The following is a 26,021-nucleotide window of genomic DNA, read 5'->3' on the forward strand; positions in this document are numbered from 1 at the left end:
TTGGTGGGGATATGCACTGCATCGTGCTTAGCTGCACCTAATTCTACGTTCTCATGAGTACAAGGGGTACTCAGTGTTACGAAAATTATAGAAGGGATACACATATGTCAAAGGTTTGGGAAACACTTCTCTAACCTCTAAGCCATACCATCTAGGGCCCTTTCAGGTTTTATAAAAGCTTCATTGCATAAGCATGATTGATTAGATTATTGAACTCAATCAACAGCCCCTTTCCCATCCCTGGGTGGGGAAGAGGGTGGAAAGTTCCATCTCTCTAATCACAGGATTGGCTTCCTTGGCAACGAGCCCCCATCCCTAGGTGCTTTCCAAAAGTCACCTCATTCACACAAACTCATTGTGGTTGAATACCAAGACACCTTTATTGCTTTTATCACTTAGGAAATACCAAGGGCTCCAGGAGCTATGTGCCAGAAACTGGTGACAAAGACCAAAAAAATATATTTCTTATGATAAGTCACAGTATCCCAGACATGAAGGTAACAGTTGTGCTCTGATCTTTGCTGCTGGACAGGTGCCCATTGTACAGCCAAGACTCTTTCCTGTAAACGCCTGAGGAAGCCTGGGGTCTGAGTCTTATCTCTCACTTCGGTTGCCCTTTCAAAGCCACCTCTTGAATGCCCTGATGCCTGGGATATTTTACCTCCAGCGTCCTTGTGCTGGGACCACCCCCTCAGGCCTGGTAGCCCTTTGGGGAAGGTTCTAAACAACTCTCTTTGCCTCTTGTGTGTGGCCACATCTGCTACAAGAAGACTAGCCCCTTTGACTCACCACCTCATGGATTGCAGTTACTTCCCAAACACAGTCACATTTCTATGTAGATCCCAGACAATCAGTTCTAGGCACCATCTTTCACAAGTCAAATTTCTCAGGTGAGTCCGATACCAGTCTACTAAGTTCTGCGAGCTCCGGGGGAAACATATCAAGCTTTCCGAGTGGTGCCATTGAAGTCCCTCTACCTTGGCGCTCGATAGGGACGTGCCCCTCTACAAAGAAAGTCTCTGATTTTCGACTCAGTCTCTCTGCCTCACCAACGTCTTTTATGGGCCAGAGTGGGGAAGGTCATCTGAGGTTCCCAAAGCCGGTTTTCGCCAGCTCTTCCCACATCCTGTGTAGGTGGCCTAACAGAACTTCCTCTTGGTGCTGAGGTTGAGATGGAGCAACCTTATTATCCTAGGACCTCAGCTGAAATCAAGATTCAAAGAGTCTGATCTTGCTATATTCGTTAACATCCTGCCACATTCGAGAAAGGGTGACAAACAGCCCAGCAGGAGCCTGCAAACCTCGGGGATATTTTTCAACTGGGAACATGAGGCTAAATTAAGCGCTTCCTCTGTGGGAGGGAATGTTTGGAGGGAGGGGGTGTCACTTAATTCCAACTCTTTTTTTATGAATGAAAAAATAAATATATAAAAAGCATTCACCGGGGACATCCTCACAGCTCGGAAATTCCAGTCAACTCGGCTCCCACCACCACTTCCTGCTGCAGAAGGAAGATGGGTTCCGTTCCAGGTATTCTGGGCCCAGCCTTGGCGGGCTTCCCTGGATAGTGTGTTTGTTTGGCAGTTGCCCCGTTCCTCCTTCACCCCATGTCCCATCACAGCTTTCCTCCTCTCCAGTTGGATACTGAGGGACAGCAGAGAAGGGGGACACCGCTTCAAAGAGCTCTACCTTCCTCCATCCGTCCATCCGTCCATCCGTCCACCCCCCCTCCACACACACACACACACCCCACCTGTTTTCAATTCCTTCCTGTCGTTCACAACAAACCCTAATTTGTACCTCCCGGCATTGTGTTCTGCCTAGCTCTCAAGCCCCCGGAATCTTGCTTCTGCCCTCGTCACTCCACTGAAACTGTCCTTCCATGATCACATCCTCCTTCAACTCACTAACGATTTCCTCCTTCCTTGGCAGTGTTCTTGGTTGCTTTGGCAGCAGGTCTTGGTTTTCCACTCACCTCTCTGGCCACTCCTTCTCAGCTTCCTTCTTCTAACTCTTAAATGTGGCAGGTTTGGGGCTTAGCCCACTTTTCTCAAGCCACACTCGGTTCCTAGGTATGGCTCCCTTGGCCATGGATTTGCTGAAGTCCTAAAAATCTGTATCTCCATCTACATGAGTCCCCTGTCCTTCCATATAAACCCCCCACTATCACGTCTCCACTTGGATGAGCCACGCACGGGCGCTCAAACAAACATGTGCAAAAGGAAGTGCATTTCCCCCACCCACCCATAAAATCCTGTTTCTTTTTTTAAATTACCTGCCTCCTTGAAGGCACTAATGTCTCCCATCCAAGTACTAACCAGGCCTGACCCTGCTTAGCTTCCGAGATCAGATGAGATCGGGCACGTTCAGGGTGGTATGGCCGTAGACTGAAGGCACTAATGTCAATCCAGCCACTCGTGCCAGGAATTTGGATGGTGTATCCAGTTTTCACTTACTCACTGCTCATCTTCCCATATCTAATTAAGAGCCAAACCCCACTGATTGCATCTCCCTCATATCCCTCATATCTATCTATTCAAGTTCATGATGTGATTACCGCCTGGATGACTGCCACCACTCCCAGCTGGTGTCTGTGACTCCAGTTCTGTCCTTCTCTAGTCCATTCACTACTCAGTAGTTCATTCATTCAAACAATTTTTTCTGAGCATAATCGTGATGATCCTTGTGCCAATCCTTATCTGCCCCTGGTTCCCCGTCCTCCCATGTATCCATCAGGTCTCCACTCAAATACCATCTGCCTCTTTGAAATACCTGCTCTTACCACCCCTACCTCCACCGGCATCAAGTCCTGGTGCCTCCCACAGCATCTGCCACACACTTAGCATCATTGAGCTTTCTGCCCCAACACCTGGACTTGTCATTCAAGAAATGTTGAATGAATCAAATAAATGGGCAAAGGGCCTAACTTTTTGAAAGAGGACATAAAAAAGTCTAAGAGATATATGAAAACATGCTCACAGTCACTAGTCATCCAAGAGATGTAAATCAAAACAACAATGAAGTAACATCTCACACCTGTCAGAATGGCTATCATCAACAAATCAACAAACGACAAGTGTTGGCAAGGATGCGGAGAAAAAGGAACCCTTGTGCACTGCTGGTAGGAATGAAAACTGGTGGAACCACCGTAAAAAAAAAACAGTATGGAATTTCCTCAAAAAATTAAAAATTGAGCTCCCATTTGACCCAGTGATCCCACTTCTAGGAATATATCCCAAGAAATCAGAAACACCAATCAGAAAGGATATATGCACCCCTATGTTCATAGCAGAACAATTTACAATAGCTAAGATTTGGAAACAACCTAAGTGCCCATCAGTAAATGAATGGATTATAAAACTGTGGTACATCTACATAATGGAATACTACACTGCAGTAAATAAAAAAAGGAACTCTTACCATTTGTAATAGCATGGATAGACCTGGAGAGTATTATGCTAAGTGGAATAAGCCAGTCAGTGAAAGATAAATACCACATGACCTTACTCATTTGTACAATATAATGAACAACATAAACTGATGAACAAAAATAGAGCCTGGGGGAGGGGGTAGATATTCTAGATATAGTAGAAGCAATCTCATTATTTGCAGATTTTTAATATTTCCTACAATTTTTGTGATATCATACTATGTTATCATACTATGTTCAGTTTTGGTAACATTATTATTATACTTAAAATCCTTTTATCCTCGAAACATTAATATTTATTGCATGTAATATTATTATACTAGAGGCCTGGTGCATGAAATTCTTCCATGGGTGGGATCCCTAGGCTTGGCCGGCGAGCAGGGCCAATTGGGGCCGGGGCTAGAGAGGAGGCAACAATCACTGGGCAGGGGGCAGAAGGAACAGATGCCAGATGCCAACGCTACCATTGTCGGCACCCCGGCACCATGCGGTTCCCCACCTCCCCCTTCCTCTTTCCCTCACTGCCGCCCCACCACGATTGGGGCCTGCTGGCAGTGGGGAGGGACAGGGCACAGGAGGTTGGCCATCCCCGAGGAGGGAGCCAATCCTTGGCCCCCTGGGAAAGGAGCCATATCCACCACCACCCACCCCCAGTTTCCTGTCCCAGCACAGCGCCTGGCCCCAGTCAGATGATTGGGGCCTGCTGGCTGGGGGAAGGGACCGAGGGAGGTTGGTCAGCCTGGGAAGGTTGGCCGTGGGAGCACACTGACCACTAGGGGGCAGCTTCTGCATTCAGTGTCTCCCCCTGGTGGTCAGTGTGTGTCATAGTGACCAGTCATTCTAGTCATTCCAGTCGTTCCAGTCACTTAGGCATATGTGTGTGTTTATGTGTGTATATATATCTAATAAAAGAGTAACATGCAAATTGTCTGTCACTCCAACACATAAAGATGGCTTTTGGCGGGACATCTGGTCACCTTACTCTAAATGTGTGTGTGTATGTGTGTGTGTGTATGTGTGTAAAAGATCATTTTTCTAGAACAATTGGTGTTTGTTGCATGTAACATTATCATATTTAAAATCATTTTTCTTGAGATATTAATGTTTATTGCATGTAACATTATTATATTTAAGATCATTTTTCTTGAAATTTTAAGGTTTACTGCAGGTCACAAAAAAGAAATAAATGTTGAATGACGAGTCAGATAAAAATAAGAACATTATTTGATAATGTCAGGGAGAGCTTCACGGAGGAAGTGGCACTTGCAATAAACTCTGAGTCTGCAGCAGATCTGGACAGGTGAGGCAGTCCAGAGAAACTTCCCATGGAGGAAAGGGACCTACGGAAAGGAATGATTCTGACCAAGCCAGGCTGAAGGACATTCCACAAGAAACTGGCCTGGATTCTCGGGAAGCTTTATACTTAGGAGATGTGTTCAGAGTGGTGTGTTCAGCGTTTAAAGGCACAATGTCCTTTCTGCCATTTACTACCGAATGTTTCAGGAAAAAAGCATAGATTTTAATATATGTATGTAAATGAAGCAAACGTAAAAAATATTACCATTTTTTAATGCAGGTGGCAGGGTATATTGTTCAGGTGTTTATTGTTCTGTTCTTCCCTTTTTTTTTTTTTTTTTTTTCTATCTGTAAGCCAAGAAGTTTTCATAACACAAAGTTGAGGAAATCAAAGCTTTCCTTTGATGATGGGGGTGGAAGAGGAAGCTGCCACTCAAGGGATAGAGGTTGGGAGTGTTTGTAATTATTCTTATGGTTTTATTTTTAGTTATTGTACACATAATTCATGTTGCTTATAAAACGTTTCAAACGTGAAATTAAATGCAAAGGCATAAATAGAAATCATCCATAATCACAGCTCCCAGGGAATAAAAATGCGTCAGTGTTTCACTATATTTCCATCTGGTCTTTTAATGTTCTCGCTTAACTAGATTCTCCATCTCCCTTAATCCCTGAGCTTCTGGATGTATTTGGGACAACAATTACCCAGCTTTGCTGTATTGCTGCCAACTCAGAACCATAGACCCTCGAAGTGTGCAAAGCAGGGAGGTGGCTGGAGCTCGTTCAGGTCATCCTACTGTCCTGTCCGGTGCCTCCTTTTGTGCTGTCAATGGGTTTCAAGAGAGTAGCAGGTGACAGCTACCTCGAATCAGCTGTGAGACCACGGCCAAAAACTGGGGCTGGGAGAGACTGACACCTTCTTGGGAAGTGATAGGGTCTCTGGCCTCAGTTACTATCTCTCTATAATGGGACCCAGGCCCCAAGCACCATGAAAACATGCCTCTGCACACAGGTACACAAACACACCTCTATGAACACAACATGTGAACATACCTCTACACACACAAACACATCTCTCTACACACATACACACAAATATGCTTCTATGCACACAGTAACATACCCCTACACACACACACACTTACCACTGCTCTGATACCCTCAGAAACTATCTGGAAAAATCAATTCCTATCTTGCCTTTCTTTTGTTTTTTTCCTATTGAGGACAAAAAATAAACATTCTCTCCCCCCCCCCCCCTTTCAGGAAGGGACGTTAGGGGAGGAGAATCATTATTATTTTTGTGTATTTCCTGGGCTCCCTGGGAAACATGTCCCCATGACATCGGACCAAAGGAGGACAAGCTGGTTCTCTGAGACCTGGAGGAAAATGACCTGTCGCAGCGGTGCCACCAGGGCCTGCCATCCAGGGGCCTCCCCAGCTCCCCCAACGGCCAGAGGCCCTCCCAGCTGGCTGCACACCAGCCTTCCGAGGAGGTGACCAAGCACGGTCATCTTGGCAGGCAGAGCCTCTGAGCCAGGTTTATTTTTGTTTTTCCAAAGCAGGCCAAATGACATTTTCTCTTACACCAGGGTGCCGTGCCTAATTCACACCTGTTGTACCAACAACAGCTCTGGGCATTTGGGATAAGCAGCAGCTTGGAGCCATGCACGTCTAGCCTTGACCCAATTCTACAATACAAGGGGCCCCAGAGCATAATTCCCACGGGAGTGTCCCACCTGGAGACAAGGGCCAGCCTGTTACGCCCTGTCCATCAGTCACTGGCCGTGGCCCATGGGGGCGGGTGTGTACCTACATAATCCCTCTGGCATTTCTGGGCGCAGTGATTCAGCACAGGGCAACGCTCAAGGGAAAGGCCAGCCGAAGGCCACGAGCCGCCAGCACTCATTCACAGAAGCCAGGGAATGGCACACCTGTGTCTAAAGGGGATATGGGCAGGCGCCAAACCATCCCCTTCTGCACTTCGTGTACCAGTAACAGCTCCGAGCTGTTCCCCACACTTGGGCGAACATCGGAGTCCCCTGGAGGGCTCCTTCAAACACACATCGCTGGGCTGCACCCCCAGAGAGTCTGATTCCTTTTTTTTTTTTGTTTTTTAATATATTTTATTGATTTTGTACAGAGAGGAAGGGAGAGAGATAGAGAGTTAGAAACATCGATGAGAGAGAGTCATCCATCAGCTGCCTCCTGCACACCCCCCACTGGGGACATGCCCGCAACCAAGGTACATGCCCTTAACCGGAATCGAACCCAGGACCCTTCAGTCCCCAAGCCGACGCTCTATCCACTGAGCCAAACCGGTTTCGGCTTCCATAGGTCTGAAATGGGACCCGCACACTTGCACTCCCAACCAGTTCCCAGGTGATGCTCAGGCTGCAGGTCTGGAGTCCACCACACGTTGAGGATCTCAGGCCTAAGCTGTGGGACACACAATTCTCCTCAAGTAAAGGTCAAGTTACAAAAGCAGATGGGCTTTCCTGAGAAAGTCATTATTATTAATATCGGGTACTCAGCACCTGGCAGGACATTGATTCGGGGCAGGGGGTGGGGGAAGAGCACTGAGGAGGGAGAGGCCAGGAGCCAAGAAGGCTTAGCTGCCATGGCTGAGGCTCCTATCCTGGCTGGGAGCCTGAGCTGAAGAATGGGGGCCGGAGAGTTCTGGCTCCTCTCCCCAGGGCAGCCAGGCCACGAGCTGTGAGAGCCAGGTTGGAGTGGGCCACGCTCCTAGTCTCCACACCCACAAGCGGCTCCCAGAGAATGATGCTCTCACTCAGCCCCAGGCACTGGCAAGGCAGGCAGGAAGGTGCTCCCATGACTACTGAGAAGCCCAGGGCCCTGAGAGCAAAGAGGACAGATGCATCCATTGACCCAGCTTGTAAAGGCAGAGCCAGGTTTGCAGCGGGCCGCTGGGGCCAGGTTGCAGGGGCTCCCAGCCAGCCTGGACTCTTCCCTTTGCAAAGCCTAGGGAAACTTCCTCTCCACTCTCTCGGAGGACACTTCAGGCAGCCGATGAGTGGGTTTTCCCACAACAATGCCGTCCATCTCGCTGGCAGACGCCCACTGCGTGTCCTATAATTGAACTCAACGCTGACACTACCTGGAGATAGCATCAGGTCCCCAGGTTAAGACGGCCTCCCACTTCAGAATGTAATTGGGTACAGCCACTGTGGAATCAGGGGGGCCTAGTTGTGTATTCTCTGCTTGTCTGGTTACCTGGTCTCCGGGTCTAAGGGGCCCCATCTGGGGGTGGAGTGCTCTGGTGGAGGAAACTTATCTTGCCTCCATCAGGCCCTGAAGATGAAAAGGAAATGATACAACTACTAATTCCCTGGTTCCCGGTTAGCTGAGGATCGAGGGCCAGGTGGACATCCTTAAGGGAACATAAGGGAGGGTCCCCACATCTCCTGTGGGTGCTGTCCAAGGAGCCAGAGGGTGGACCCCAGCCTGAATTCTGGATACTCAGCCCCTGGCCTTTCTGGCGTAGGGATTGGAGGCTACAAAGATAGATTTGAGGGTGCCACAGAGAACAAAGATCCTTATATCACTCAGGGGCCCAGAAGGAAATAGATACAAATTCAAATTAGGATAATGCTGGGAGAGTTTATTAAAGGGACTTCTTTACAAAGGTTTGGGCAGCATATCAGGAGATCTCCTGGGAAGTAATAGCAGTGACATCTGGATTCTGTGGCCACCCCAGGCCTGGCAGGCTGAGGGGAGGAAGCTGTCAGCCTGGAGCACTGGAGCCCGGAGGCAGAGAGGGCTGTGGGGAGATAGCTGCCTGACAAGGCTGCAGGAGGCTCCAGGAAGGAGCTGGGGAAATAAATGTCTAACCTCCTCATTCCTCCCTCCTTCCGGATTCCTACTATGGCTCCCATTGGTCACACCCAACCAAAAGCCAGAGTGCAGACAGGCCATTGGGATAGCCACACAGCCTAGCCTCCCAGACACAGCGCTAGGGGGAGATGCTGGGAGCGGGCCTGCAGAGAGCCGGAGTGGCCCTGTACCCGTGGAGTGTGTCTGTGGGGTTTCCCAGGGACTTAAATCCAAAGGTCTGGTGGCTGTCCAGGCGAGAGCAATGGGGCCTCAAGGGATCAGCCCTACATCCCAGAGCGAAGCAGACACGGCAAGCACAGCAATAGAGGTGAATGAGTCAAGATCCACCAGGGTCAGCCAGGCCAGCGGTAGAAAAGGCCCCATACCTGCTATGACTCCAGCAGCCTCGGGGGAGGCCCAGTGCGAACGGCCAGCTGAGCAGAAACTGCTGGCTTCAAGTATCTCTGAGACAAAGGGTGTCCTGAGCTGAGTAAAGGACATTTATTTTAATTTTTTTATTTTATTTTATTGATTTCAGAGAGTAAGGGAGAGGAAGAGAAAGACAGAAACATCCATGATGAGAGAAAATCGTTGATCAGCTGCCTCCTGCATGCTCCACACTGGGGATTGAGCCCGTAACCCAGGCGTGTGTCCTGACCAGGAATTGAACCATGACTACCTGGTTCATAGGTTGATGCTCAACCACTGAGCCACACTGGCCGAGCTAAAGGACACATTTTTCACTTTGTGTCCTTGCATCTTCCCCAAGCAGCTCCAGGGCCCCTTCTTGGCGCCTGGGAAGGAGCTGGCAAATTGAATCATGCTGAGAGGGAAGGGCCGCAGTCAGAGCCGGCTGCATGAGGGTGCACTCACCCAGGCCCCACACTTGGCTTAATGCTCTGCAGTCACTGACTTGAAATTCCTCATGAATTTTGAACAAGAAGCACTGCATTTTCATTTGGCGCAAAGCTCCACATATTATGTAGCTGGTCCTAACTATAGTCTGCTAACTTTTTCAAAGAGTACCTGGGAAAGGCAATGCTTAACCCCGAGGCTTCATGCACAGGCAGGCCAGGCCGCAGGACAGTCTGGGGCGGGGACTCTGCTTTTGGAGCCCCTTACATCTGGTCACTTAGATGAATGCCAACTACCTCCAGGGCAGGGTCAGCCCCACAGGAAACATGAAGACCAAGGGTAAAGCGAGCAGGCAGCCACAAAAGAGAGTAGGGTCCTGATGCCCGAGACTGCTGGACAAGGTCTGAGCCCCCGGCCCTGCAGCTGCAGCACAGGGGCTGCATCACCTCTGTGTCTCCGGCCTGAGATGGTCCAAGTTCCACGAGCACACACAGCACCAGGTACCCTGCCAAGGTGTCAGGGTTATTTGGCAGCCCCCAGTGGCCAGTGTCCTCTTACATCCTATGACGCCAACTCAGGCGTGTTAGGTGTCTGCAAGGGGGTGGGCAGGAGCCTTCTTGGGTGGCCCAAGGGCAGGAGGGCAGGAATGGTAGAGCAGGGAGCCACCAGGGAACCAGGCCACTGTGAGTCTTCTCTGTCCTATAGCTACTCCCTGCCATGGCCACTCCTGCAGATAAGGGAGTCACAGAGACAGGCAAGAGAAGGACGAGTGCTAGGAAACCCCAACAGCAAAAGTCTGAGGACCTATTCTACGTGGGATACTAACAAGGCCCTCCCAGCAGTACCATCCGTTGGCACTGTTACCATTCCCGTTAAACGGAGTTTTATGGTCCTGATATCACAGTGGGTCCCAGCAGCTAGAAGAAGCCCTGCAAAGAGATGCCAGTGCTGGCTGCTGGAAGTCATGACGTTGGGGGATGGGTTGGGTTTAGACAGCATTCACTGCACCTGGCTATATGCTGTGCTTAGCCTGGCACAGGGGGAAGCAAAGCTACTGCATACTGAGCGCTGTTCACAGGACCCGAGGCCAGAATCCTTTTGTAAACAAGCTCTCGCTAACAACAGCCCTCTGAGAAAAGTCTTGGTGGTTGCCCCCATTTCACAGATGAGGACACTGAGGAGCAGAATGATGTGTCTTACCCAAGTTACACCCAGAAGGGTCTGGACTCCAGGGAAGATAACAGAGAAGAGGGGATGTGCAAGGTGCATGTAACAGGAGATGCTGCTGAGCAGTTTGTGCCATTGGAAGTCATTGAAGAATTCTAAACCAGTGACACGATTGATCGGATTGGGTTTGGGGTTTGGAGGATGTTCAAGCTGTGTGGGGAGAACGGGGAGGAGCTTGGGGCAAGGCTGGAGGCAGGAGGAACAGGAGAGGTTTTTGCTTATGCAGGAGCTTTTACTTAGCCCCTGTTTACCTTGCAGTCCTGTGCTGCCTCCCAGTGGTAGTTCTGCAAAATGGATTCCTTCGCCAAAAGATGGCTTGGAGCAGACATTTGTTCAGAAGTTCTGCATCTTCTGTGTGCCTCGGCATCACCTGGGAGGTTTACTAACAGAGATTCTGACTCAGTAGGTCTGGGATGGGGCCAAGAATTGGCTTCTATTGCATGTTCCCATGTGATGTTGATGATCTGGAGATCACACTTTGAAAACCACATCTTTCAAGGCATCACCGCATCTGACTGGTCCTGACCTTTTAGAGCTGTGACCTCAGAAAGGAGACACCAGATACAAAAGGGGGAGGCCTCTGAGGGTGCTAGGCCCCGAGAACTGCTAGGACTCCACGGAGCCAGCTTCCAGAGGAGGCAGGAGCTTTGGGACTTCCCTGAAATTTCTGCCTCCTTTTCATATATCTCTGCATCTTTAACAACCGAAAACATTTCTCTCAGTGTTCTAAGCACTTCACATGTCAGAATTCAATTAATTCTCCCTACAAGTCTGTGAAGTACATCCTGTTATCTTCCTGTATAATATGAGTTGTATCCCCCAAAAATCATATTTGAAGTCCTAACTGCCAATACCTAATACTGTGACTGTATTGGAGGCAGGGTCTTTAAAGAAGTTATTCTGTTCCAATGAGGTCATTAGGGTGGGCCTCCTCTAATAAGACTGCTGTCCTTCTAAGAAGAGGAGATTTGAATCCGGGAGGGAAAACCATGTGAAGATAGCCATCTACAACCCAGAGAGAGAACTGAGAAGAAACCAAGCCTGCCAACAATTTGATCTTGGACTTCAAGTTCCAGAATTGTGAGGAAATAAATTTATGTCGCTTAAGCCACTCAGTCTATGGTATTTTGTTATGTCAGCACTTGAAAATTAATACGTCCCCATTTTATAGATAAGGGAGCTGAGGCACACAGAGGTTTAGTAATGTGCCAAGTTGATGCTTAAACCCAAGTAGTCTGGTTTCAAGCCATTCTGTTTGTTTGTTTGTTTGTTTGTTTGGTCACTAAGCACTGTGCTCCCAATGATGTGTGAGCGAGTCTTGCCCTCTCCACTCCTGTCTCAGCCTCCCTGCTCCCTCCACAGAGGGAGGGCTTCTTCATTTCTCATTGGACTCATCTCCTCTACACCCCTCCCACTTCAATCCTTCCTCCTTCCTGCAGCAGAGCCTTCCACCAGTGATTTTGCTGTAGCCCAAATCAACCTTGTCCCTTCTCTTCCCAAAGCCCTCATGGCTTTTCACTGCCGTCAGGATGAAGCTTTTGAAAGCCAGTTGCAGACATCATGAAACGTCACTCCTCAACACCACAACACATGTTACCCCAGAGAGGCAGGATGAACTCCAACAACTGGCATATCAAGCGGGGTATCTAAGTTTTGACCAAACCACTGGGGTCTCATCTCTTGCTTTGGCTTGTTCTCTGGCCTCTGCTGACTGCTGGTTAACTTGCATTTTGAGCTGTGCTGCTTGGTCCTACTGAGCACAGGGTATAGATCCTACCAGCCAAAGCTGGAAGTTTCAATAATTGCCATTGAGGGACAAAAGTATGGAACTGGGGCCCTCCTTAGAGTGGCCCTGGGACATGTGTTTTGGCTTCAGCGTCACCTGGTAAGCTTATTAACACAGAGATTCTGAGTCAGTAGGTCAGGGGTGGGCTCAAGAGTTTGCCTATCTGTACATCTCATCAAATTGTGTATCTCGGATTCCTGCATAAACCATGACTGATGCTAGGCTTGGGGGCACAACATTTACGCTATGACCTTTGGGTGTGTGACCAATGTCCTGTGCAATATTTAGGCCCAATGCTCACTCATGTTAAAAAACAGAGTGTGGCCTTGCTGAGGTCTACACTCCTAAAAGTAGATGGTTCACCAGGACCCCTGGAGCCTTAAATGCCTCTGCTGCTGCTGCTGCCAATGCAAAGGGCTGTAGGAAAAAGGCACCATGGCACCTCATGGCAGAGACTCCTACAAAAAGTGCCCCAAATGCTTTATCCATGGCCTTCTTAAAGGGCCAGAGGGCACCATGATTCCATTGGACAATTATAAAAGGGACCAAAAAGACCCTGGAATCAATTGAGTGCCAAGTCTTAGCAACATGATAAAGAGCTACTCTGATCCCTGCTCAGTCTGGGATCCCTTAGCCAACAAGGTAGCAATTGCCAGGAAGGAGGCCCCTGATCCTGACAATGCTGACTTGAGGCTCTCTGAGGAAGAAGCTTATAAATATGAGAAGGGGTGAGGGGACAGCCCTAAAATAGAGTCAGTAACCACCTCTCCCCAAAATACTTCAATACAGGGAGGGAGAAAATAAAAACAGATGAACCAATTGGAAATCCGAACTTTGTTAACAGAATGTATACAACAAAGAGATAAAAGGGTGCCCCCTGGCTTTGCCCCTCTGCAGCACAGTTTCTGAATTAGCTTTAACATCTGCTGAAATGCACTAACTGTCAAACTTTCAGGGCCTTACTGGGACTCATATTACACTTATAGCAGGGAACCCCACTACATTTAAGCAAGATAGCCCTTCTGATCTTAGCACTAAACATAAAATAGCCGAAATCGGTTTGGCTCAATGGATAGAGCGTCAGCTTGGGGACTGAAAGGTCCCGGGTTCGATTCCGGTCAAGGGCATGTACCTTGGTTGCGGGCACATCCCCGGTGGGGGGTGTGCAAGAGGCAGCTGATCGATGACTCTCTCATCGATGTTTCTAACTCTCTATCTCTCTCCCTTCCTCTCTGTACAAAATCAATAAAATATATATTTTTTAAAAAAACATAAAATAGAGGAGAAGCAGATATGCCTCACCTTAACCATCAGAACTATTGCTTGGCCCAAATTCCCCATATTGCCCTGAAATATCCCATAGTGGGCATGGACATTCCTGCCTAATGAGTAATAAAATTAAGTTAGGTCTTTATACTTAATAATCAGTTTGACAAATGAGACCCAATAGACCTCCCTCTTCCCCTTTGTTTAAAATATTAATATGGCCCAATATAAATTAAACAGGGCTTTCAAGGATTAAGATCCATTATACAAGACTTATTTTAGAGAAAGAGTGATTATTCACACCGTTTCTCCATTTAACAGCCTGTTCCTAAAGCCAGGAAGAATGAGTGGTCCCTCACAGTGGACGATGGCCATCTTAATGCAGCAGTCTCACCCATTAAAAGCCCTGTCTCCAATATTATTAAAATTGCCATCTCAATCCAACCAGCAATTAGGACATACTTTCCTATTATAGATTTGGCTAATGTGTTCTGTTCAGGGCCTATCTCAGCAGCTTCTTTTCCTTCAGAGGGAAATAATTCACCTTTACAGAGCTCCCCAGGGGGGACCTGGCAACTAGTAGTGCAAAGAGCAAGGAAATGCTCAAATACCCAAGGGGTCATGTTGAAAGGATAAAGGAGCTAGCTTGAACAGGCAGACCTACTTTAGAACATTTTGAATATAAAAATAATAATAATAATAATAATAATAATAATAATAACTAACCCAGTTGGTGTGGCTCAGTGGTTGAGCATCGACCCAGGAATCAGGAGGTGATGGTTCAATTCCTGGTCAGGGAACTTGCCCACGTTGAGAGTTCAATCCCCAGTAGGAGGCGTACAGGAGGCAGCTGATAATGATTCTCTCTCGTCATTGGTTGCTATCTCTCTCCCTCTCCTTTCCTCTCTGAAATCAAGAAAAAGATATTTTTTTAAAAAAAGAATAACTACAATTTATTATAAAATATTTCTATTTAAAATCCACAAGTTCATAGTGATAGTCAAAAAAAAAAAAAAAAAGAAAAGAAAAGAAAAGGAAGATGAAGTAGCAAAAAACAATTATTCAACCCCCAATGAAATAATAGAATAAGGATCGTCAATGGATACTCAACCCGTGTGAAAGTTTGTTAGGGAACAGGCCCTCATCTGAGTTCAAACATTTTAACCCGCTTCTTATGTTCTTTCCTTCTCTGCAGTGTGGACGGCCAACAGTGTTTCCAGGGCCTTCTCTGCTGTTTCTTCCTCTTTCCTTCATGACCCAGGCATTAGTTTTTCTAACATAACCCTCCAGGGCCATGGTCTCAAACATTGTTGTTCCCTTGGGGAGCTTTAAAAACTCCTGATGCCCAGGCTGCAGCCCAGACCAATTACATCAGAATCCCTGCAGATGGGACCCAGGCAAAAATATTTTCTAAACACTTCTGGGTAGTTCCATTGCACAGCAAGGTTTGAAAATCACTGCTCTGGCTTCAATCTCCTGGAGGTCCTCTTGGTAAGAGATATGAAGCCAGAAAGTGAGCAAACTATTATCACTTCTGAAAGGACCAACGTCTATAATTGGTCTTGTTCTATTATTGTCCTGCCAAGCTCCCCTTAAAGACATCATGTCTTCCCTGGATCTTCCCTTAAAAGGAAAACTCTAGCCAAAACCGGTTTGGCTCAGTAGTCGGCCTACAGACTAAAAGGTCCCAGGTTCGATTTCGGTCAAGGGCATGTAACTTGGTTGTGGGCATATCCCCAATAGGGGTTGTGAAAGAGGCAGCTGATCAATGTTTCTAACTCTCTATCCCTCTCCCTTCCTCTCTGTAAAAAATCAATAAAATATATATTTTTTTAAAACAAAGGAAAACTCTACACATGACCCAAGGCTATTCCTTCAAGCTGCATGTTTTACCTCCTTCTCCATCTATCATAGGTTTTCACCTTAGAACCCAACCAAAATGTCCTTTTATATATATATAGATTTTTTTTAAAATATATTTTTATTAATTTCAGAGGGGAAGGGAGAGGAAGAGATAGAAACATCAATGATGATAGAGAATCATCAATCAGCTGCCTCCTGCACTGCCTTACCCCCCTCTTACCCTCTCCCCCCCACCCCCCCCCCCCACCCCCACACACACACACACACACACTGGAGATTGAGCCTGCAACCGGGCATATACCCTAACTGGGAATCCAACTGTGGCCTCCTGGTTCATAGGTTGACTTTCAACTACTGAGCCATTTTGGCTGGACTAAAATGCCCTTTTTAATATGACTTCCTTCACTCAGCATGATTATTCTGAGATTCATCCATATTGTTGCAGTATCGGTAATTTATTCTCTTTTATTCCTGAGCAGCATTTCGTTTTATACCACAATTTACCAGTTCACCGATGGATAAACTTTTGTGTTATTCATAGTTTTTTGCTATTACAAATAAAACTGCTATGAATATTCACATACAGGTCTTTATATGAGCATTTCATTTCTTTTGGTAAATACCTAGGAATAAAATGGCTTGGTCATATGGTAGGTGTGTGTTTATATTTTTAAGGAACTGCCAAACTTTTTTCAAGGTAGTTTTTCCATTTTCATTCCCAACCACACTGTATAAGGGTTAACCTTCAACCTCAACAAAGCTTGTTATGATCTCCCTTTTTATTTCAGCCATTCTAATAGGTGTGCAGTGAGATTTCATGGTGGTTTAGTTTGCATTTTCCTTATGACTAATGAAATTGAGTGCTGAGCTTCTTTTTGTGTTTATTTACTACTGCATCTCTTCTTTGGTAAAGTACTTGTTCAAGTCTTTTCCCATTATTCTGGAAATGCAAATAGTCTATGGGGGGAGCCCCATTTGGGAATCATCAAAGTTATCAACTGATCCACAAGGAAGCAAAAGAGAGTCAACGGACCTACTGAGATCCTTTCTCTGGCTCCCAAGCCAGGGAGGGAGGGGAATAGAGAGCAGAGATGAGGCCCGACTCTGGATGTGTGTGGGAAGGCAGGAAGCGAGGAAAAGAGAGGCCCCAGAAGCATGTCAGTGCTCCCTTACTCTCATATCTACAATAGGGAGGACCGCTTCAACCTCTACCCTGCTAGGCAGAAGTGTGGTTTCAGCTGGAATCTAGTCTTAGATGTCAGACTCACCTGGAGGCAAGGGGTCAGGTCTTTAACGTAACACTCACCTATTGGCTACAGGCTGCTGGGCTTGGACCTATAGCCTCCCAAACCTGAAGATCCCTTTGGACTGAGCATAACGCAAGAGAAGAAGGAAGTGGTGAGCCAGCAGGGGGCAGCACGCACAGCAGCCACAGTGGTAAAGGGACCTGGGTGAGGCACCAACAGGGACCACTTCAGTCCCCTGTCCAGTTTACACCCATCCCTGTCCAGCCTCTCTCCTGCTCTTTCCAGAGTAAGAACCAGAGGGCCTATCTTCATGCAGGTCCAGACACTAGGAGAGGGTTTTCACAAGGCAAAGTCTGTGCCACTCCAAGGGGTCCTGAGGCCGGGTCTCCTGCCACCAGGATCCTCTGGCCAGCTCCTCCTCTGTAGGCCCAGGGGAATCTCTCTTGCACACATTTGCTTTTGGCTCCTACTTCCTGCCTACCACGAGATTAGGTCAAGCTCTCAGCTTTTAACCTACTTCTTTCTCTCTAGAGGACCAGGCTGACTTTTTCCTCTTTATGGTTTTGCAAAAAAAAACAAAAGTTCCATCCTCACCACTTTATCACTTAAACCAAAAGGGGTTTGTGACTTTTAACTAAAAGAATGCTTATTAAGGCAGAAATAGTACCTGCCAACTAAGATACCCACCCAGCCCCTGATGGCTTTGGGGGCCCAGTAAGCACAATAACTATTGAGAGCAACTGAATGTCTAGCATGTGAATCTCCTGCCTATAACAACCTAAATAGGTATAGACAATTTTTATTTGTCAATCGTACCTCAATAAGCTGAGGTGTGATTTACAGTTATTCAAAAATAGATGAGATGTTTATATATACATTTAATAAAAGCTGTACAGGATTGGTATGTTGAAAGCTACAAAATGCCAACTAAAGAAGAAATAAAAGAAAATCTAAATTAGTGGAGAGACATAATGTGTTCATGGATTAGAAAACTCACGATAGTAAAGAAGTCAATTCTCCCCAAATTGATATACAAATTTAATATAATTTGTATCAAAATCTCAGTGAGAACATTTGCATAAACAAGACTATTCTCAAATTTATATGGAAAGGAACTAATAATTTTGAAAAAGAATAATAAAATGGAAGAAATCAGTTCTCAATATTGAGACCTACTATGTAGCTACAGAAATCAAAACAGTGTGCTATTGGTGGAGAGACAGACACATAGGTCAATGGAGCAGAATAGAGAACCCAGAAAGCGCCTCACACAAGCACAGCCAACTTTGACAAAGATGCAAGTGGTATTTAATGAAGGATAGTCTTTTCAGCAAATGGTGCTAGAGCAGTCGAATATCCACCGGGAAAATATTTGAATCTCACCTTATACAAAAAGTAAGTCAAAATTAATCACAGATTTAAATGTAAAACTATAAAACCTTTAGAGGAGAAAATCATCAGTTCCTAGGGTTGATAACCTAAGAGTTCTTAAACTTGACACCAAAAGTATGAGCCATAAAAATCAATAAATTGGACATTATTAAAATTAATAACTTTTGCTCTGCAAAAGACACTGTGAAAATGCTGAAAACACTGGGAGAAAATATTTGCAGACCACACATATCTGACAAAGCAGTTAAAAAAAAAAACCAATCCAATTAGGAAATGAGCAAAAAAATAAAGAGACACTTTATCGAAGAAAATATAAAATGGCAAATAAGCACATGGAAAGATGCTCAAAATCATTAGCTTTCAGGGAAATGCAAATTAAGGCCACGATGAGTATCACTACACACCTATTAGAACAGCTAAAATAAAAAACAATGATAATACCAAATACTTAAGAGGATGCAGAGAAACTGGATCTCTCATAGGTTGCTGGTAGAAACATAAAATGGTAGAGTCACTCTGGAAAATAGTTTGGCAGTTTGTTTAAAAATGAAATATGCTTACCATACAACCCAGCAATTGCATTCCTGGGCATTTATCCCAGAGAAAGAATTATGTCCACACACAAAAATCTGCCATCAATTGTTCATAGAAATTTATTTATAACAGAGGCTCGATGCACTAAATTTGTGCAAGAATAGGCCTTCCTTCCCCTAGCTGCTGGCACTGGCTTCCCTCTGGCACCTGGGACCCGGGCTTCTCTCACAACCCTGGCTTCATCCGGAAGGATATCCAGGCTAATTAGCATATTATGCTTTTATTATCACTAGAGGCCTGGTGCATGAAATTCATGTAGGGGGCGGAGTCCCCTCAGCCCAGCCTATACCCTCTCCAATCTGGGACCCCTCAAAGGATGTCTGACTGCCAGTTTAGGATTGGACCTAAACCGGCAGTCGGACATCCCTAAACCAGCAGTTGGACATCCTTCTCACAATCTGGGACCACTGGCTCCTAACTACTGCCTACCTGCCTGATTGCCCCTAATTGCCCCCCCTACTGGCCTGATCACTCCCAACTGTCTCTAGGGCCCCCCCCCCCCGACTCCCCACAGGCCTGGTTGCCCCTCATAGCCTTCTTGTTCAGTCATTCAGTGGTCCCTCACTAACCCCCCTGCTGACCTGGTCGGTCGTACGTTCAGTTGTTTCAGTTGTGATGGTCGCTTGAACTTTTATATATATAGATAGATAGATAGATGGATAACAAAAACGGAAACAATTAAAATGTCCTACAAGTGAATGGTTGAACAAATTATGGTATATTTACACAACAATTTACAACTGGAAAAAAAAAAAAAGGAACTGTTAATACATGCAACAACCCGGATGGATCTTGGGGGCATGATTTTGAGTGGGGAAAATGCAAAAACTCACATATTATATGCTTCCATTTATATAACATTCTCAAAATGACAAAAATATTAAAATGGAGAAAACATTAGTGGTTGCCAGGGGTTAAGGATGTTGGCAAGAGGAGTGGGTATGACTATATAGGAGTAGCAGGACAGAGATCTTTTATGGTGATGGAATAGTTCCATATTTTGACAAGGTGGCGGTTACACAAATCTATACCAATGGTAATATAACAGAACTATACATACATGTACCAATGTCAATTTCCCGGTTTTAGTACTGTAGTTAGGTGGGATGTAATCATTGGGGAGATCCAGATGAGAGATACAGGATATATGAGATCTCCTTGTATTGCCTTTTCAACTCTTTGTGAATATATAGTAATTTCAAAATAAAACAGGTTTTTCAAAAATTTATATATGAAAGTTCACAGTGGTGAGAAACTGGGTAAGACTGAGTTGGGTTAGAAGTTCTGGAATGGGAAAGGAATGAGCACATATTTTTGGAATGTGGGGAGGGAAACCAAAACAGAGGTATGAGTTTCAGCTGTGGCTTATGACACTTCTTCCCTCTTGGAGGCAGGAAGTGGCAGGCAGGCTGAGAAGACCTGGAGGCTAAAGGCTCCAAGGATTGCTTATACTGTAATTTCTGGATGCTAGAGGGTCACCCACCCTGCCATGGGGTTGCTCTCTATCCAGAACACAGCCAGCCCCTCAGTGCCATATAACACTCCAGAAAATGATCTGTGTGGTCCTTAGCAAGCGACTAGGGGTGTCGAACTCAATCAGAGAAGGGGCCAAAATCTAAAATCCAGCCTAAATCGCGGGCCGAATGGTTTACTGAACAGTCATAAACTGACAATGTCATAAACTGACAGCGGAGTGCAGTGATGACAGCGCGGTGCGGGCCACATTGCAAGGCCTGGCGGGCTGGATTTGGCCCGCGGGCCTTGTGTTTGACACATGTGGACCATCTTCTCCGTTGACCAATGGGGAACTAAGGCTTAGACAGGGGCAGCAACCTTCCCCATGTCACACAGGTATTGTACATTATTGCATCAGAGTAGAGACACAAATAACTCTGACTTCTGAGACTGGAGAAGTTAGGGATGCAATGGTAGGAGGGTAGTAACAGAGGGTGACCAGTTAAGGGACATTAAAATAGCCAAGATAGCCAAAACTGGTTTCGCTCAGTGGACAGAGCGTCAGCCTATGGACTGAAAGGTCCCAGGTTCAATTCCGGTCAAGGGCATGTACCTTGGTTGCAGGCACATCTCCAGTGGAGGGTGTGCAAGAGGCAGCTGATTGATGATTCTCTCTCATTGATATTTCTAACTCTCTGTCCCTCTCTCTTCCTTTCTGTAAGAAATCAATAAAATATATTTTTTTTAATCTTTAAAAAAATAAAAATAATAAAATAGTCAAGATGTCAGACAAGAAGACAGGACTTGTCTGATTGCATGGGAATGCAGAAGAGTAAGGGAGGTTCCAGGCTGACCTCAGCCTTCTGGCATGTGCACTAATTGGAGGGAGCCACCACCATTTTACAGCTTCATGGAGATGGTGCAGAATACTTGCAAGAACCAAATTTCGGTGGGCTATGAGTTTCATCTCAGATCTCTTCAACTGAGGTACCTGGGAGACAACCAAGGAGAGCTGTCTAGGGGACACTGGGTTACTTGAGTCTGGAGCTCCAGGAAGAGGTCTGCACTGGTCATTGGAATAACCTTATCACCAGGCAAGTACATTAAAAAATATCAAAGTTGATCTGGCATAAAAAGAATAGCGAATAAGAGTGGAAAAGGGGAGGAGAGGATCCAAGATGGCTGCTCGGGTAGACACCTAACAGCAGCAGCACACAACAATTTCAATGGAATACAACTAAAATGTAGAGTGGACATCGCCCAGAGCTACAGGTAGTCGACTGACTGAAAATTCTACAACAAGAAGGAAAGAGAAAACCAGAAGGAAAATCAGAGGAGCTGAAAAAAAGCCTAAGGTACGGAGACATGCTGCGCGCCCGCATGCACGAGCGCGCGCGCGGAGAGGTCACAGCCAGAGAGGAGGAGAGGGCTGGGTGCTGCCCGGTGTTCCCTAGCAGGAAGAAAATAAAACCCCCAGCCTGGGCTGAACCCCCGAACCGGCAGCGCTGAGCCCCAAGTTATGGGCCAGACCCTGGGGACCCAGGCTCCTGCAGGGGGAGACGGGGCTGTGAGGTGGAATCCCAGGCGAGCAGCGAAAAGCAGGGCCCCCGGAGTCGCGCGCACATTGCGCGCAGAGGACTGAATGTTGACTCTCATGCTGGATTACCCTAGCCGGAAGGAACAGGGCCTCCGGCGGCGCTGAGCCTCAGTCCGGACTGCTCTGAACCCCAGTTCTGGGCCAATCCCTGGGGACCCAGGCTCAAGCAGAGGGAGACGGGGCTGTGAGGTGGAATCCTGGCAGAGCAGCGAAAGGCCGAGCCCCCGGAGTCGCGCACATTGCTTGCAAGGGAAGGAATGTTGACTCTGATGCGGGATTGCCCTGGAGGGAAGGAAACAGGAGTCCCGGCTGTGTTGGGCCCCAGTTTCGACTGCTCTGAACCCCAGTCCTGGACCAGACCCTGGGGACCCAGGCTCGAGCAGGGGGAGACGGGGCTGTGAGGCGGAATCCCAGGGGAGTGGCGAAAAGCGGAGCCCCCAGAGTCTCGCGCACTGCGCGCAGAGGACAGTCTGTTGACTCTGATCCTGGACTCCCCTAGGAGGAAGGAGAAAAAAAAGCTCCAGACTGGAGGAATGCTACAGGGAGCAGGAGCCCCTGCCGGACACCGGCCAGCCGGGCGCCGGCAGGGAGCCGGGCAACGGGACCCCCAGGGGGGAGGTGCCCCTGAGCCTTCAACCTCTGAGCACGGGCAGCGGAGCCAAGGCTGTGGGCTGCTTCCTGGGCGGCGCCGACCCCGGCAATAGGCTGGAGCAGCGCGGGAGCCCGCTGAGAACAAAGGGGTGCCACAGGCCAACCTGCTGAGCTCCCAGGACAAGGAGGAAGAAACCAAAGAAGTTCTCAAGGTGAAGAAATCAAGTGAGAGCAAAAGATAGTAAAATTACTTAAGAAAGAATACAAAGAAGATCTTGAAAAATCAAAGACTAAGTCAGAACTCAACTCACCAGCCAACATTGCAACATATATGCATTAAAAAAAAAAAAAAAAAAAAAAAAAAAAAAAAAGGACAGAATGTTGGAACAGCAGCGGCCAGGCCTGCAGTGCCCAGGCACAAGGCAGTGGCAACCGGGCCCGGAACAGCAAGGACCAGGCCCCAGAGCAGCAGCAACCAGAACCAGAGCAACAACAGCCAGCACTGGAGCAGCCAGACCTGGGGCAGTGGCAGCCAGGCCTGAGGCAGAGGCAGCCAAGCTCAGGGTGGCCAGTCCAGGAACACCCAGACCCGGAGTTCCCGGGCCCGGAGAAGCCGGGCCCAGAGCAGCCGGGTTGGGAGCAGCCAGGCCCAGAACAGCCGTAGCCAAGCCCGGAGCATCCAGGCTGGGAGCGGCCAGACTCGGAGCGGCCGGGCCTGGGGAAGCCAGGCCCAGAGCAGCCGGGTCAGGTGTGGCCAGGCCCGGAGCAGCAGCTGCCAGGCTGGGAGCGGTCAGGCCCGGAGCAGCGGCTGCCAGGCTGGGAGCGGCCAGGCCCGGAGCAGCCGGGTCTGGTGCAGCCAGGCCTGGAGCAGCGGCTGCCAGGCTGGGAGCAGTCAGGCCCGGAGCAGCCGGGTCGGGTGTGGCCAGGCCCAAAGCAGCGGCTGCCAGGCTGGGAGCGGCCAGGCCCGGAGCAGCCGGGTCAGGTGCGGCCAGGCCCGGAGCAGCGGCTGCCAGGCTGGGAGTGGCCAGGCCCAGAGCAGCGGCTGCCAGGCTGGGAGAGGCCAGGCCCGGAGCAGCGGAGTCGGGTGCGGCCAGACCCGGAGCAGCAGCTGCCAGGCTGGGAGCAGCCGGGCCCAGAGCAGCCGGGTCAGGTGCGGCCAGGCCCGGAGCAGCAGCAGCCAAGTCCAGAGCAACTAGGTCGGGAGCGGCAGTGACCAGACCCAGAGCAGTTGGTTGTGGAGCGAACCAGAGCAACAGAGGCCAAGCCCGGAGCAGCCAGGCCCCGAACAGCTCGCTCCTCGCCTGCCCCTGCCCCACGGCTGCCTCTCAGACATGACTGGAAACTTTTTTGGGAACTTGAGGGTCTGCTGAATCAAGTGATGAAGGCTTAGATCTGGATGTGTTGAGTTAGTATAGGGCTGGGGTGTTGATCTGTGAGTGCCTTGGGTGGGGCCTGGATGAGGCTGGTTGACCTATTTGGAAATGTCTTTTGTGTGAAATGTATCATTGGGCATGTGGAGGAATTATTGATATGAGAAAATGCTAAGTAACTGATTTACTATCTGAAAAGGGATTTACTATCAGGGAAAGGGAGGAAGAGACTGAACATAAACTGCACCTATGGATGAGGACAATGGGGGATGGGGAGGGGGCGGAGGGTGGGGTGGGAACCTGGTGGAGGGGGGAAGAAATGAGGAACCTTTGTAATAATATGAACAATAAAGATTGATTTAAAAAAAAAAAAGAGTGGAAAAGGAACATGAAGTGGGGGAGGGAATGATTTATAAAATACCAGATTAGATGATCAAGTACAATAGAAAGAGGTATTCAAAGAATTGGATAGGGGAGTTATTAAATAGCAATGATTCCTGCTGCCCCATTAACAGATTAGAGATAGAAAATGAAGAGTCAAAGACACCCTCAATTACAGACATGCTGTTCCCAGCTCAGTTCAGTGACTGCAGCCTCCCTCCTTCTGAGCCAGATTGCTCTCCCCACCCCAGGGCCTCCTTTATAGAAATTCTAGAGCTGCAGTGCTTCTTCTCACATCCTCCAGGGAACCATGATTCAGGGCTGGGCAAACAGACACAAAAACCCTTTGGTTCATCCAAGTTTACTGGCCTTGAGTCCCAAGTCTGCATTTGCACAGCCATTTGCATGCTGACTTACACTGTTCTGTGAACACTGGCTTCCCCTTAAAGGGCTAGTGCCTCTCTTCCCCACATCATCTCATCTCTTCACCATACTCCTTGCCCTGCCAGGGAGAGGCCAGGATGAAAAAAAAAACCAAAAACATAAGCCTCGTCATCAAAGTGCTTCTAGATCATTCTTTGCTTGAATGTGACACATCAGCTGAAAGGCTGTCTTGAAGGTCCTGAGTCTTTGTTTGAGAACATATAAAACCAGAGACCAGGTGACCCTTACAGTCCTTCCCATTGGATCTAATTAGCCTGCTCCAAGCCACACTGCACAGCAGGGCCAGCTCCTGGGGCAAGGCTATGTTCATTCAGGAACCCATACACTTCAGCCAGCCCATCACTCCTCTGCACAGCCTCTTGCTGAGCACTGCAGTCTTCTGATGCCACTGCTGCAGCTATAGCTCCACTGGAACCAAAGCCCCCTCACAAATCCCCCCAGGGATACCGGGACTCAATGCACTAGCATCTCAAGGGGCCACGGGAAGGGGGTGTGTAATGTGTGTTGCTCTGTGTAGACTAGAGGAGGCACAGGTACATTAACCCTGTGGTCATCAGCCTTCAAGATTTCTTCCAATGATCCTCCACTCTTAGCATTCATGACCTCATGTAGTCTCCCCAATGTTGGATAAAGCTGACCAAGCAGTCGGTAGGATATTACAGAAATGTCGATCTGTTATGTGTCTTCCAAGGCTAAGACATAAAAGGCATTGTAGCTTCTCCTTGCTCTCTCACATCACTTGTTCTGGGGAAGCTGGCTGTCATGTCGTAAGGACACCCGAGCAGCCCTATGGAGAGTCCAAGTGGAGAAGACCGGAGGTCTCTCATCAGGACTAACTCTCCAGGTAAGCAAGGTGTCTTGAGCATGGATCTTCCAGCTCCATCGAGCCCTCCTCTTGGCCAGCCACCATACTGACTGCAACTGTATGAAACGCCTCCAGCCAGAACCACACAGTTAAGCTGTTGCTGGATCCCTGACCGCAGACACTGTAAAGATGATAAACATTTATTGTTCTCTCCAGTTGCTAAGTTTTGGTGCAACTTAGTACACAATGATAGATAACTAATACAATGTGTTTTCATTTTTCTGTCGGGTAAATACTTAGGAGCAGAATTGCTAGGTCATAGGATAAGTGTACATTCAACTTCATAAGAAGATGCCAAAGTAGTTTTCATCCTATTTTACATTCCTGCCTACACCATAGACCAGTTATGGCTGCTTTTTCCTAAGACCCATCTCACAAAAGATAAATAGCTTTGCCTTTGAATATAGGACATGACAGGACCCCCGTTGCACAAAACTGCCATATTATGCCTTCCTCCCTATCCCCCTCCCCCTCTTCTTTATGAACTGATCAATTGGCTATTGCCAGTATTGGGGTGAATCTCTGGTCCTG

The 26,021-nt window shown here is 47.7% G+C and overlaps 1 long non-coding RNA gene across 2 annotated transcripts in view; it reads right to left on the reverse strand.

The window, feature by feature from the left end:
* The window catches only part of LOC311624059, a 41,123-nt gene extending 15,516 nt beyond the window's left edge, over nucleotides 1-25,607 (reverse strand). For both annotated transcript variants that reach the window (XR_014795241.1, XR_014795242.1), the window contains exon 1: nucleotides 24,599-25,607. This is a non-coding gene — a long non-coding RNA (uncharacterized lncRNA). The remainder of the gene's footprint in view (nucleotides 1-24,598) is intronic.
* Between the last annotated feature and the right edge of the window lie 414 nt (nucleotides 25,608-26,021).

The sequence above is a fragment of the Pipistrellus hanaki genome, assembly GCF_964339955.1.
Source record: "Pipistrellus hanaki genome assembly, chromosome: 6".
Taxonomy (NCBI): domain Eukaryota; kingdom Metazoa; phylum Chordata; class Mammalia; order Chiroptera; family Vespertilionidae; genus Pipistrellus; species Pipistrellus hanaki.